Source organism: Hakea prostrata, chromosome 2, assembly GCF_041222555.1.
Source record: "Hakea prostrata isolate BN-2017 chromosome 2, UWA_Hpros_2, whole genome shotgun sequence".
Lineage (NCBI taxonomy): Eukaryota > Viridiplantae > Streptophyta > Magnoliopsida > Proteales > Proteaceae > Hakea > Hakea prostrata.
The window spans coordinates 49,752,967-49,766,209 of NC_142601.1; the positions used below are offsets into that span (position 1 = coordinate 49,752,967).

General features: G+C 39.5%; 1 protein-coding gene across 1 annotated transcript in view; it reads left to right on the top strand.

Annotated features, from left to right (window-relative positions):
• LOC149024663 (Nucleotidylyl transferase superfamily protein) overlaps window positions 1–13,243 on the top strand; it is a 46,121-nt gene that overhangs the window by 25,118 nt on the left and 7,760 nt on the right. The gene's annotated exons all lie outside the window — the stretch shown is intronic.

Genomic DNA, 13,243 nt, shown 5'->3' on the forward strand with positions numbered 1-13,243 from the left:
ACCCTAATTCTCTCTCTCTCCTCCACATGGCCTCATCCTAAGGTCCTAACCATGGTAGGAGATCTCGCTACCATGAAAAACTGAGATCTCGGTCGAGATATGCCATTTTTTGGGCGTCAACTCGGTAGCCCATCTCTGTGGGTTTTAGGGTCCCAGCTGGGCTAAAACTTGGTATTTAGCTTATCTAATGCGTTTTGAACACACTAGTGGCCTTGGATTTGTGAGAAAAAAGCCCTACGTATGATTTCTAAGTCTACCCATAGTGTTAAACCGAAATGCTGTAGGATTAGAGAATGCAAGGTTATATAACATGTAATATAAAACCATTAAGGCATATAAATGAAAATCAAGTGTATCAAATACATCAAATAACTTAAATGTCATCAAGATAACATTCATATGAGTATTACAATCTTGACATTCGAGAATAGAATGATAAAAGTATACAACCGTTAGAAGTTCTATATAAGTCATTAACGCATAAGTTCATAAGACAAGTAGAGGATGACTGAGCTTTCATTGATGTTGTAGATGTGCTCATGGTGGGAGATCTCGCTCTCGAGCGAGATCTCGCCACTCAAAAAAAGCGAGATCTTGACCGAGATGGCGAGATCTTGGTCGAGATCTACCAAAAAAATGGCGGTAGTCTCGGTGGCCCATCTTAGTGGGTTTTAGGGCTTTGGTTAGGCTGAAACATGGTATTTAGCCTATTTAAGGCCTTTTAAACACATTGGTGGCCTTAGATTTGTGAGAAAATAACCCTAACTATGTCTTCTAAGTCGACCCTATGTGTAAAACCGAAATTCTGTGAAATGCAAGGTTAGAGACTTAGAGACTTAGAGTCTTAGACACAACATGTAATATTGTAATGTAAAGATATCAAGTAATTCAAGTTAACGAGTTATCATTTATCAACTATCAAGTATCAAATACCATAACATTGCACATCAAGTATTCAAGTCAACAAGTGATCAAAGTTCAAACTATCAAAGATTCAAAGTAATAAATTGTTAAAATACTTAAAAGTCTTCAAAATTTTACAACCATAAGAATTAAGAAGATTACAACTTACAACTTACAAGACTAAGACTAAGAGTATCACTCAACATTCTGCATCAATTGATTCTGTACGGTGGCCACATATGACTCCCAAGTCAATCCATCACTGTAGTATGTCACATATTGGTTTATATGGAACTAATATTTCTCCATGTCAGAATACTGGAGGAATAGCACTCTGGGATAATCGTCAATCGTGGGTGGGTGAAAGAGCCATTGTTGTTGATGTTGTTCATATTGTTGTTGAGTATGTGGATTGGGGTTTTTAAACCACTCAGTTAACAACCCACCTTCACTCCCATATGTGTACTCTCCAGGTGTAGGGTCTTGAGGAATAGCATGACCTCCATAAGAAGAATATCCACTATAATCTGACCCGGTGATGTGATCCCCGTATTGGTACCCCGATGACAGGCAAGTGTCCAAACTCTGCTGTTGTGAATCACTCTGACCATGATCTAGGCTCATGCTTCCTATGTTGAATTCAAGATCATGCATGCTCGCGTCATCATTCGTTTGCCCCTCTAGTTTGATCTGCTCTTCCTACTCCTAGCATAAGTCCGAGAGATAGGGGAACTAAGACTTGCATGTGTCGGATGACTCGGACCTGGTGGAGGTGACTCCCTTTGTTGACGCTGACTTCCACCAAAAACACTACCAGCTTGACTACCTCCATAACTCGAACTTGATGGCTGACTTGGGCCACTTGGCCCTTTGGTATCATCGGCATCATCTGAATCCCCACTACTAGTTGTCACCTCAGTTGTTTCAAGTCAACCAGGTGGCTCCCCAAATGGTACAGTTGGTCATTTTGATGCCGCTACAACAGCCTGACCCTCATCAGAAGATACGTGCTCAGCCACAACATCTGGCCCATAGCAGCAGCAATGGTAGGATCCGGCTGCCCTCCTGGCCCATCCAGCACTAGGCCACCTCGATCCCTAACCCACTGATATATGACATCATCTTCCTCGTCTTCTACATGGGGCTCGTGGAATACATCAATCAACTCAATCGGTTCACGATTGTCGTCATCTATATCATCTTGTATGTGCCCTACTCTCAATCTCATGTTGTAATGCACATACACTAAGTCCTCGAGCCTCTTACTCCCCAATCTGTTCCGTACCTTACTATGGATGAGCGAGAAGGTGCTCCAGTTCCTCTCGCAACCAGAGGATAAGCAAGTTTGTGAGAGTATTTTAATTGCTATGTCCCTGAGATTTGGCGCACTAGTTCCATATAGCACCCACCAGTCAGCTGCATAACCAAAACTAAGAATGCATTAGGCAAGTAAATCTTTATATTTATATAACTTATTAGTTATCATTTATAGAGTTATAGAGTTATAGACTTAATGACTTATAGAGTAATGGACTATTTACCAGGATCATTTTTTTGCCTAGTTGCAACTGCAGAAGGCTTTCCAAAACTCCTAGAGGCATCCTTGAACTCCCTGATCTGTACACCAATTCTTCAATTATTGTATTATGTATATGCTTAATGCACTAATGCAAGAAGTTGAAGAAACAATTGAATAAGTTCTCACCTCTCCATTAATTGTCCCTTGCATGACGGGATTTGACACAAGCTTCTCCACCACGTCTTGCACCGCATTCATCAACTTTACATCAAAAGCCCCAGATCATTCTTGTAATGGTACTTTGGGTTGAGGTAGTAAACTTGCATTGTGGAAATAAAAATTTGGTTAGTGACAGTGTGATTTGGTTGTTTACTTGTTTATAAATTATAAGTTATAACTTATAACAAATAAAGAATGTAAATTAAAGTATACAACAAAAACTGAAAAGTGACTCACCAGCCAAGTGCAAAGGATGCATCAAGTGCATCTCCCATCTATTATCGATGATCCTCTCGTAGGATTTGAAGGAGCTAGGGGCAGTGGCTCTAACCAACTCTTTCATTTGCTCGAGGGCAACATATATGTGGGGCATTGTGGGCTTCTTCTCTGAATCCACCATCCTTAAAACAAACACAATAGGCTTTATAATGCCCAGTGTCCTATTCAGCTGCTTCCAAAAGGAATCATCAACAATGGTTTGTTGAGCTAGTACTGCATCATGATGGCTAGATCCACGCCAACCAAACCACTCCTCATTGCAAACATGTGTCGAAGACCCACCACTTTCTCCTGGAAGCTTTTTAGAGCTACATAGTTGGTGGCGAATCTAGTCAATCCGGGTCTGACTAGATCACCCTTACAGTGGTTCCTCATCATCTTCAGCACATAACCATGGTTATAAATAAAATTACTTACCCTTTTAGTCCTCTCAACCACAATATTGATTGACTTTCTTTTCCCCAAGTCCTTCAACATAAGATCAATCGAATGTGTTGTACATGATGTCCAAAAGAGGTGGATCCTGCTGCGATTCTTCCTCATCAACATTTCACCAGCTTTTTTGAAGTTATCACCATTATCTGTGACAATTTGGATAACATTCTTTGGCCCTACCTCGAGGACCACCTCCCTAAGAAGCTTGTAAAGGTAGTCAGCATCTTTGATCTTATCTGAGGCATCCACTGACTTAAGGAAGGATGTCTTTCCATTGCAGCTCGCCATGAAATTAATGATAAACTGTATAATAGGACCAATCCATCCATCAGCCATCACAGTAACATCATATGTACTCCATTTTTCCTTTAATGAACCAATGTATTCATCAACCTCCTGCTTTACCTTGGGTAAATATTTATTCATTACTTCCTAAGCTGTTGGGCCTTTAACCCCTACACCTGCCCTAGCAACTGCATTGATCATCCCCTGATAGTATGGTGTTTTGGCTACATTGGTTGCAATGTTGTTGTAGAGCATGAATTTGTTGATTGCTAACCTAGCTTCCTCCTCCCTACTGCCTTCTCTACCTCCATCAAACATATATGGAATGCTTCTTTGATAGATGTCTTGTTGCTTGAAGAGGGAAGGGGTCTTGGTCAAATGTGGAATCATAATGTCTAGTCTTTCTCCTCCTCCTTTCGGTCCTCTCAGTCTCAATTCCTTGAAAACTATGTCTAGGTGGCATGGATGCCCCTGACCCCGAACCACCTGCTCCACTTGTCTGTTCATATTGCCTCACACTCTCAACATGTAAGGACTGTTTGCTAGCTTCCATTATAGCCTTCATCTGTCTCCATTCGGCTTGTGACTCAACACCCATAACCCTCCTCTTCTCTTCATCGTCGCTTGACTCCTCATCCACATCAAGAATTGGTCTAGATAGCACTGTATCCTCAAATTCCCTTTGCTTTTGTGCCATCTCGTCCTTTTTTTGTTTCCCTCCCCTTAAAGTTGTTGCATTTGCTTTCTGCACTTCATAAAGAACCTTGGGACACTTGGAAACATCTTTGTAACCACCAGCCTAATGTTGCTTTAATCTGGTTGAACCACCATAATTCAAAGTCTTGAGGCAATATTTGCATCGGGATTTCTTCTTGTCGCAGTCAGTGGATCCCCATGTTGCCAAGCAATGTCCTTAGTCCCACTACCAATGCCACCACTCCCATTAGTTGCCATTTAAGATTCAAATGTACAGCACTGAAAGTCTGAAAAACATACATGAATGTTCCCAAATAATCATTAGAATAATTTTTAGATACATAAAAACATGAAAAAACAATTTATAAAACAACAAAACACACACTTTGTTCTAAGATAACATATATACAGTGCTCAAACAAACACGTTTTTATTTTTAAAATAAACTACATAATATGAGCATCATTAAAAAAAAAAAAAACAGATAAATTTTTAATAACATATTATTTTTTATAATTATTTTATGTAAAAATAATTTATAAAACAACAAAACACACACTGTATTATAAGGTAACATATATACAATGCTCAATAAGACATGTTTCTATTTTTAAAATAAACTACATAATATAAGCATCATTAAAAAAATAATAATAATAATAGATAAATTTTTAATAAAATATTATTTTTCATAATTATTTTATTTAATTATTTAAATAAAAAATTAAAAATAAATACAGCAAACACGATAATCAAAATATTAATACATGAGATTATTTTTTAATTATTTAAATAAAAAATTAAAAATAAATACAGCAAACATGATAATCAAAATATTAATACATGAGATTGTAGCCCTCTAAATGTAGTTTAACATAAATAATAATCACATTCATATCATAAGTTTTATTTATAATCTTTAATTTTAATTTTTTAGATAATATATTTTTTAAATAAGAAAATTTTAAAAAAATTAATAACAGAAAATTAGAAATTTTTCCATGAAAGTGTAGATCAAAGCTTGATCATCAACATATATTTATATCACACTCATACAATCATTGTAGAACATTGTATTTGAAAAAATTCGAATTTGAGGGAAAATCTTACATTTCTTGAAGATCACTTGAAATAGGCTTAAATCACTTGAAATATGCTTGAATTTGTTGTTGTAGATGAGTTGATGATGTTGCTATGTTGAGTCCCCAACAAAATCCGGCTAAAATTTGAGTTTTCCGGCCAAAAATGGTTTTCTAGCGAGAGAAGAGTAAGAGAGAGGCTCGACAGAGGTGAGATATGCCACTCTCGAGCGAGACAGGGGCTTTTTAAATCCCCTAAAGTGCTGAAAAAGTGGTCGTTAGCGAGATCTCGCGAGATGGCGAGATCTCGAGTGAGATCTCCCATCTCTCAGATCTCGCTTGAGATCTCGTCTCGCTATCTTTGGATAACGAGATATCTCACGAGATCTCCCACCATGGATGTGCTAAGAGTAGTTGCAAGTGAAACTTTGGCTGAAATCCACAAAAAATTGGGTAAAAATTGAGAGTTCCAGCGAGATATGACGAGATTTGGGGCGAGATATCCCTTTTCGCAGATCCCGCCCTTGATCTCGAGCGAGATATCCCTTTTCGCAGATCTCGCCCTTGATCTCGTCTCGGTTTATGAAAAAACCAAGATATATCGCGAGATCTCGCCGAGATCTCCCACCATGGTCCCTAACACTACCGGCCCCTCGAAAATCACATTATCCTCAAGGTGATGGAATTGTTGAAGTTTAGGCATCTGATGGGTGCCGCATAACCATATTAATTCAACATCATCCTCCCAAGCTGAATCGTGGTGGGAGATCTCGTGAGATATCTCACTATTGTGAGATAGCGAGACGAGAGGGTCAGCGAGACGAGAGGGTCAGTGAGTGGAGAGATGGGAGATCTCGAACCCGTTAACGGGACAATTTTGAGTGCTTTTGGGGCTTTAAAAAGCCCCTGTCTCACTCGAGAGAGGTATATCTCGCCTCTATTGAGCCTCTCGCTGGAGCTTTAATTTTAGCCGGAAAACTCGATTTTTGGCCGGAATTTGTTGGGGAATCAACATAGCAACATCATCAACTCATCTACAACAACAGATTCAAGCATATTTCAAGTGATTCAAGTCCATTTCAAGTGATCTTCAAGAAATGTAAGATTTTCCCCTAATTTGAATTTTTTCAAATACAAGGTTCTGCAATGGTTGTATGAGTGTGGTATATATATATATATATGTTGATGAGCAAGCTTTGATCTACACTTTCATGGAAAAAAATTTAATTTTCTGTTATTAATTTTTTTTTTTTACTTTTTGTATTTAAAAATATATTATCTAAAAAATTAAAATTAAAGATTATAAATAAATACTTATGATATGAATGTGATTATTATTTATGTTAAACTACATTTAGAGGGCTACAATCTCATAATATTTTGATTATCATGTTTGCTGTATTTTTTTATTTAAATAATTAAATAAAAAATTATGAAAAATAATATTTTATTAAAAAACTATTATTATTATTATTTTTAAATGATGCTTATATTATGTAGTTTATTTTAAAAATATAAATATGTCTGTTTGAGCATTGTATATATGTTACCTTATAATACAGTGTGTGTTTTGTTGTTTTATAAATTATTTTTACATAAAATAATTATAAAAAATAATATGTTATTAAAAATGTATCTGTTTTTTTTTTTTTTTAATTGATGCTCATATTATGTAGTTTATTTTAAAAATACAAACATGTTTGTTTGAGCATTGTATATATGTTACCTTAGAACAAAGTGTGTGTTTTGTTGTTTTATAAATTGTTTTTACATGTTTTTATGTATCTAAAAATTATTCTGATGAATATTTGGGAACATCCATGTATGTATTTCAGACTTTTAGTGCTGTACATTTGAATCTTAATGGCAACTAATGGGAGTGGCGGCACTGGTAGTGGGACTCAGGACATTGCTTGGCAACATGGGGATCCACTGACTGCTGACAAGAAGAAATCCCGATGCAAGTATTGCCTCAAGACTTTGAATTCTGGTAGTTCAACCAGATTAAACCAACATTTGGCTGGTGGTTACAAAGATGTTTCCAAGTGTCCCAAGGTTCCTTATGAAGTGCAAAAAGTAATTGTAGCAACTTTAAGGGGAGGGAAACAAAAAAAGGACGAGATGGCACAAAAGCAAAGGGAATTTGAGGATACAGTGCTATCTAGACCTATTCTTGATGTGGATGAGGAGTCAAACGACGATGAAGAGAGGAGGAGGGTTATGGGTGTTGAGTCACGGGCCGAGTGGAGACAGATGAAGGCTGCAATGGAAGCTAGCAGACAGTCCTTACATGTTGAGAATGTGAGGCAATATGAACAAACAAGTGGAGTAGGTGGTTTGGGGTCAGGGGCATCCATGCCACCTAGACATAGTTTTCAGGGAACTGAGATTGAGAGGACAGAAAGGAGGAGGAGGAAGACTAGACATTATGATTCCACATTTGACCAAGACACCTCCCTCTTCAAACAATAAGACATCTATCAAATAAGCATTCCATATATATTTGCTGGAGGTAGAGAAGGTAGTAGGGAGGAGGAAGCTAGGTTAGCAATCAACAAATTCATTCTCTACAACAACATTGCAGCCAATGTAGCCAAAACACCATACTATCAGGGGATGATCAATGCAGTTGCTAGGGCAGGTGTAGGGGTTAAAGGCCCAACAACTTGGGAAGTAATGGATAAATATTTACCCAAGGTAAAGCAGGAGGTTGATGAATACATTGGTTCATTAAAGGAAAAATGGAGTACATATGATGTTACTGTGATGGCTGATGGATGGATTGGTCCTATTATACAATTTATAATTAATTTCATGGCGAGCTGCAATGGAAAGACATCCTTCCTTAAGTCAGTGGATGCCTCAGATAAGATCAAAGATGTTGACTACCTTTACAAGCTTCTTAGGGAGGTGGTCCTCGAGGTAGGGCCAAAGAATGTTATCCAAATTGTCACAGATAATGGTGATAACTTCAAAAAAGCTGGTGAAATGTTGATGAGGAAGAATCGCAGCAGGATCCACCTCTTTTGGACACCATGTACAACACATTCGATTGATCTTATGTTGAAGGACTTGGGGAAAAGAAAGTCAATCAATATTGTGGTTGAGAGGGCTAGAAGGGTAAGTAATTTTATTTATAACCATGGTTATGTGCTGAAGATGATGAGGAACTACTGTAAGGGTGATCTAGTCAGACCTGGATTGATTAGATTTGCCACCAACTATGTAGCTCTGAAAAGCTTCCAGAAGAAAGTGGTGGGTCTACGGCACATGTTTGCAAGTGAGGAGTGGTTTGGTTGGCGTGGATCTAGCCATCCTGATGCAATACTAGCCCAACAAACCATTGTTGATGATTCCTTTTGGAGGCAACTAAATAGGACACTGGGCATTATAGAGCCTATTGTGTTTGTTTTAAGGATGGTGGATTCGGAGAAGAAGCCCACAATGCCCCACATATATGCTGCCCTCGAGCAAATGAAAGAGTTGTAGAGCTGCTGCCCCTAGCTCCTTCAAATCCTATAAGAGGATCATCGATAATAGATGGGAGATGCACTTGATGCATCCTTTGCACTTGACTGGTGAGTCATTTTTCAGTTTTTGTTGTATACTTTAATTCACATTCTTTATTTGTTATAAATTATAACTTATAATTTATAAACAAGTAAACAACCAAATCACTAAGTCACTAACCAAATTTTTTATTTCCATAATGCAAGCTTACTACCTCAACCCAAAGTACCATTACAAGAATGATCTTGGGCTTGATGTAAAGTTGATGAATGCAGTGTAAGATGTGGTGGAGAAGCTTGTGTCAAATCCCGTCATGCAAGGGACAATTAATGGAGAGGTGAGAACTTATTCAATTGTTTCTTCAACTTTTTGCATTAGTGCATTAAGCGTATCCATAATACAATAATCGAAGAATTGGTGTACAGATTAGGGAGTTCAGAGATGCCTCTGGGAGTTTTGGAAAGCCTTCTGCAATTGCAACTAGGCAAAAAAATGATCCTGGTAAATAGTCCATTACTCTATAAGTCATTAAGTCTATACGTTTATAACTTTATAAATGATAACTAATAAGTTATATAAATATAAAGATTTACTTGCCTAATGCATTCTTATTTTTGGTTATACAAGCTGACTGGTGGGTGTGCGCCAAATCTCAGGGACATAGCAATTAAAGTACTCTCATAGATTTGCTCATCCTCTGGTTGCGAGAGGAACTGGAGTACCTTCTCGTTCATCTATAGTAAGGTACGGAACATATTGGGGAGTAAGAGGCTCGAGGACTTAGTGTATGTGCATTACAACATGAGATTGAGAATAGGGCACATATAAGATGATATAGATGACAACAATCGTGAACCGATTGAGTTGATTGATATATTCCACGAGCCCCCCGCAGAAGATGAGGAAGATGATTTCATATATCAGTGGGTTAGGGATTGAGGAGGCCCAATGCTGGATGGGCCAGGAGGGTAGCCGGATCCTACCATTGTTGCTGCTATGGGCCCAGATGCTGTGGTTGAGCACGTATCTTCTGATAAGGGTCAGGCTACTGTAGCAGCATCAGAAGGACCAATTGTACCATTTGTGGAGCCACCTGGTTGACTTGAAACAACTGAGGTGACAACTAGTAGTGGGGATTTAGATGATGCCGATGATACCTGAGGGCCAAGTGGCCCAAGTTAGCCATCGAGTTCGAGTCATAGAGGTAGTCAGGTTGGTCGTGTTTCTGGTGGAAGTCAGCGTCAACAAAGGGAGTCACCTCCACCAGGTCCGAGTCATCCGACACATGCAAGCCACAATTCCCCTATCTCTCGGACTTATGCTAGGAGTAGGAAGAGCAGATCAAACCAGGGGCAGGGGCAAACGAATGATGATGCGAGCATGCATGATCTTTAATTCAATATGGGAAGCATGAGCCTAGATCATGGTCAGACTGATTCACAACAGCAGAGTTTGGACAGTTGGCAGTCATCGGGGTACCAATACGGGTATCACAACACCGGGTCAGATTACAATGGGTATTCTTCTTATGGAGGTCATACTATTCCTCAAGACCCTGCACCTAGAGAGTACACATATGGGAGTGAAGGTGGGTTGTTAAATGAGTGGTTTAGAAACCCCTACCCACATACTAAACAACAATATGAACAACAACAACAAGAATGGCACTTTCACCCACCCATTATTGACGGTTATCCCAGAGTGCTATTCCTCCAGTATTCTAACATGGAGACATATCAGTTCCATATAAACTGATATGTGACATACTACAATGATGGGTTGACTTGGGAGTCATATGTGGCCACCGTTCAGAATCAATTGATGCAGAATGCTGAGTGATACTCTTAGTCTTAGTCTTGTAAGTTGTAAGTTGTAAGTTGTAATCTTCTAATCTTGTTACTCTTGTCTCTTGTACTCTTGTGATCTTGTCAGTCTTGTGACTTGTGAACTTATGGATTATGATTTATGACTTACTAAAAGTCTAAAAGTCTAAAACTTCTTAATTCTTATGGTTGTAAAATTTTGAAGATATTTACAATTTATTATTTTGAATCTTTGATAGTTTGAACTTTGATCACTTGTTGACTTGAATACTTAAATGTGTAATGTTATTGTATTTGATACTTGATAGTTGATAACTCTTAACTTGAATTACTTGATATCTTTACATTACATGTTGTCTCTAACCTTGCATTTCACAAAATTTCGGTTTTACACATAGGGTTGACTTAGGAGACATAGTTAGGGTTATTTTTTCACAAATCTAAGGCCACCAATGTGTTCAAAAGGCCTTAAATAGGCTAAATACCAAGTTTCAGCCCAACCAGAGCCCTAAAATCCACCGAGATGGGCCATCGAGACTACGCCATTTTTTTGGTAGATCTCGACCGAGATCTCGCCTTTTCTTAGTGGCAAGATCTCGGTCGAGAGCGAGATCTCCCACCATGGGTTGAATAACACACCCACTGCCCAAAATCAGACTTAGAGCGAAGCACTTGGTCTAGAAATTTTTGTTGCCGGCAACAAAATCAACCCCCATCTCACCGCTGCAACTCTCATGGAGTCCGCGTGCGGTCTCGATTCTGTGAGTTGAAGACAATGATGCAAATCGAGAAACATTCTTAGTGAAAAACCAAGGGAACAATGCACAATATGCCGAACAGTGGTGTGCTCCGGCAGATTATTTAGGCCAAGCGTTGCGATGCCAGGTCGCACCTCAGTAAATAGTGCCGCTGTTGGAAGAGCTTAATGATTGGAAGCCTGAATTGCACTGGATGTTAATTGAAGGATGAGGGTTTCACTCGCCGTAATCGAGCATGGCATCTCCCCCTTAGTCGCTGCAGCTCCAACGTTGCCGCCTCCCTTTCCATTCTGAAGTCCAGAGGTTGAAGACGATGGTTCGATCGGACCACTTCTTGGGTAAGCCCTTGGTTCCTACTAGTTTTGGGGTTGGGGTTTGGTCCAATTGAGTTATTTGGGTTCAATTTATAGTTGAGAGAGACTAGGTTTTGTTGTGATGAAATGGGCCAGGCCCATAGTGGGTCTTTTGAATTGGTGGGGTTCACCCACTTAAACCCATGAATGGAAAATGATAAGCTAGGTATTGGGTGAATGGAATGGGCTGGTCCCGAGGTGAGTCTTTTGAATTGGTGGGGTCCCAATTCAAACCATGGGTTAAGAGAAATAGGTTGGGCGTGGGTTTGATGGAATGGATTGGGCTTTGGGTAATAAGAATGGAATGGGCCCAAATACTTTTGTTAAGTGGGTTAAGAAATATGGGTGGGACATTGGGTTAATAAAAGGGTGTAATGGATTGGTGATTGGGCTAATGAGGTAGACTGGGCTTGGGGTTAATGAAAGAGGTTGGGCCCAAATAAAGAATTTGTGGGTTAGTAGAATTTGAACCAACCCATTAGCTGGCTGAGTGTAAACCCAACGAACCCCGATCTTCCTCCAGCATCGTCTTCTTCATCGTTGGCAAACAGCAACCCTAGACGCCGCCTGAAAATTACAGCCATTCTTCATCGCCTTCACCCTCATCCAAGGGGGTTTCTCTGGTGCTCGCATCGCCCAATTGATTCTCCATCTTAAGTGATGCTGCCTCTTGCTTTGGCTAGTAACAGAGTCCTCTGCACCTTCATTGATGCCCGCTTTTCGATCGCACTTTGCCCCATCACCAATAGTAACCGCAGAACATGGTTTCTGGTCTCTAAGATGTGTATCGAGCTTTGTGATGAACTTTGGGATGTAGGTTCGAGCAAGCAAGCCTCTCTTGTGCCGTTTACTGCAAGTGTGGCGTGAGACCCCCGTAACATGCCTTCGATCTCTGCTGGCTTTTCTACTTGGCTCTTTTCCCATTGTTTTGGCTTGGGCTTCCAAATATATTACTCCATTAGCATTGTTAATTTCTCCTTGGTTGCTATCCAAAACCGAGTTCACGTCTGCCGCCTGGCTCTTGCTGAAATCAATTTGCAGGGCTTCTCTGAAATTCACCCACTCAAACACTGGCCAAGACCTTGCGTAAACCCAATCCAACGTGTCTCCTTCCAAATGCTGAAGAGCTATTCCGAGCCAATACTCCTGTGCCATTTGTTGTTGCTTGCAGAAAAATTTGACTTCAGTCAACCATTCTTGCGCCTTTCGATCACCAGAAAACAGTGACAAAGCCATTTCACCTCCCTGAATCGTTACAGCTCTGATACCAGTTGATAAGACCCTTCTAATACCTTAGAAAATCAATACTGAAATGCAAGAAATTAACAAGATAGAGCTGGTTTTAATGGGCCAGTCACCCCCACACCCAAAGGTGTTCCTCAGC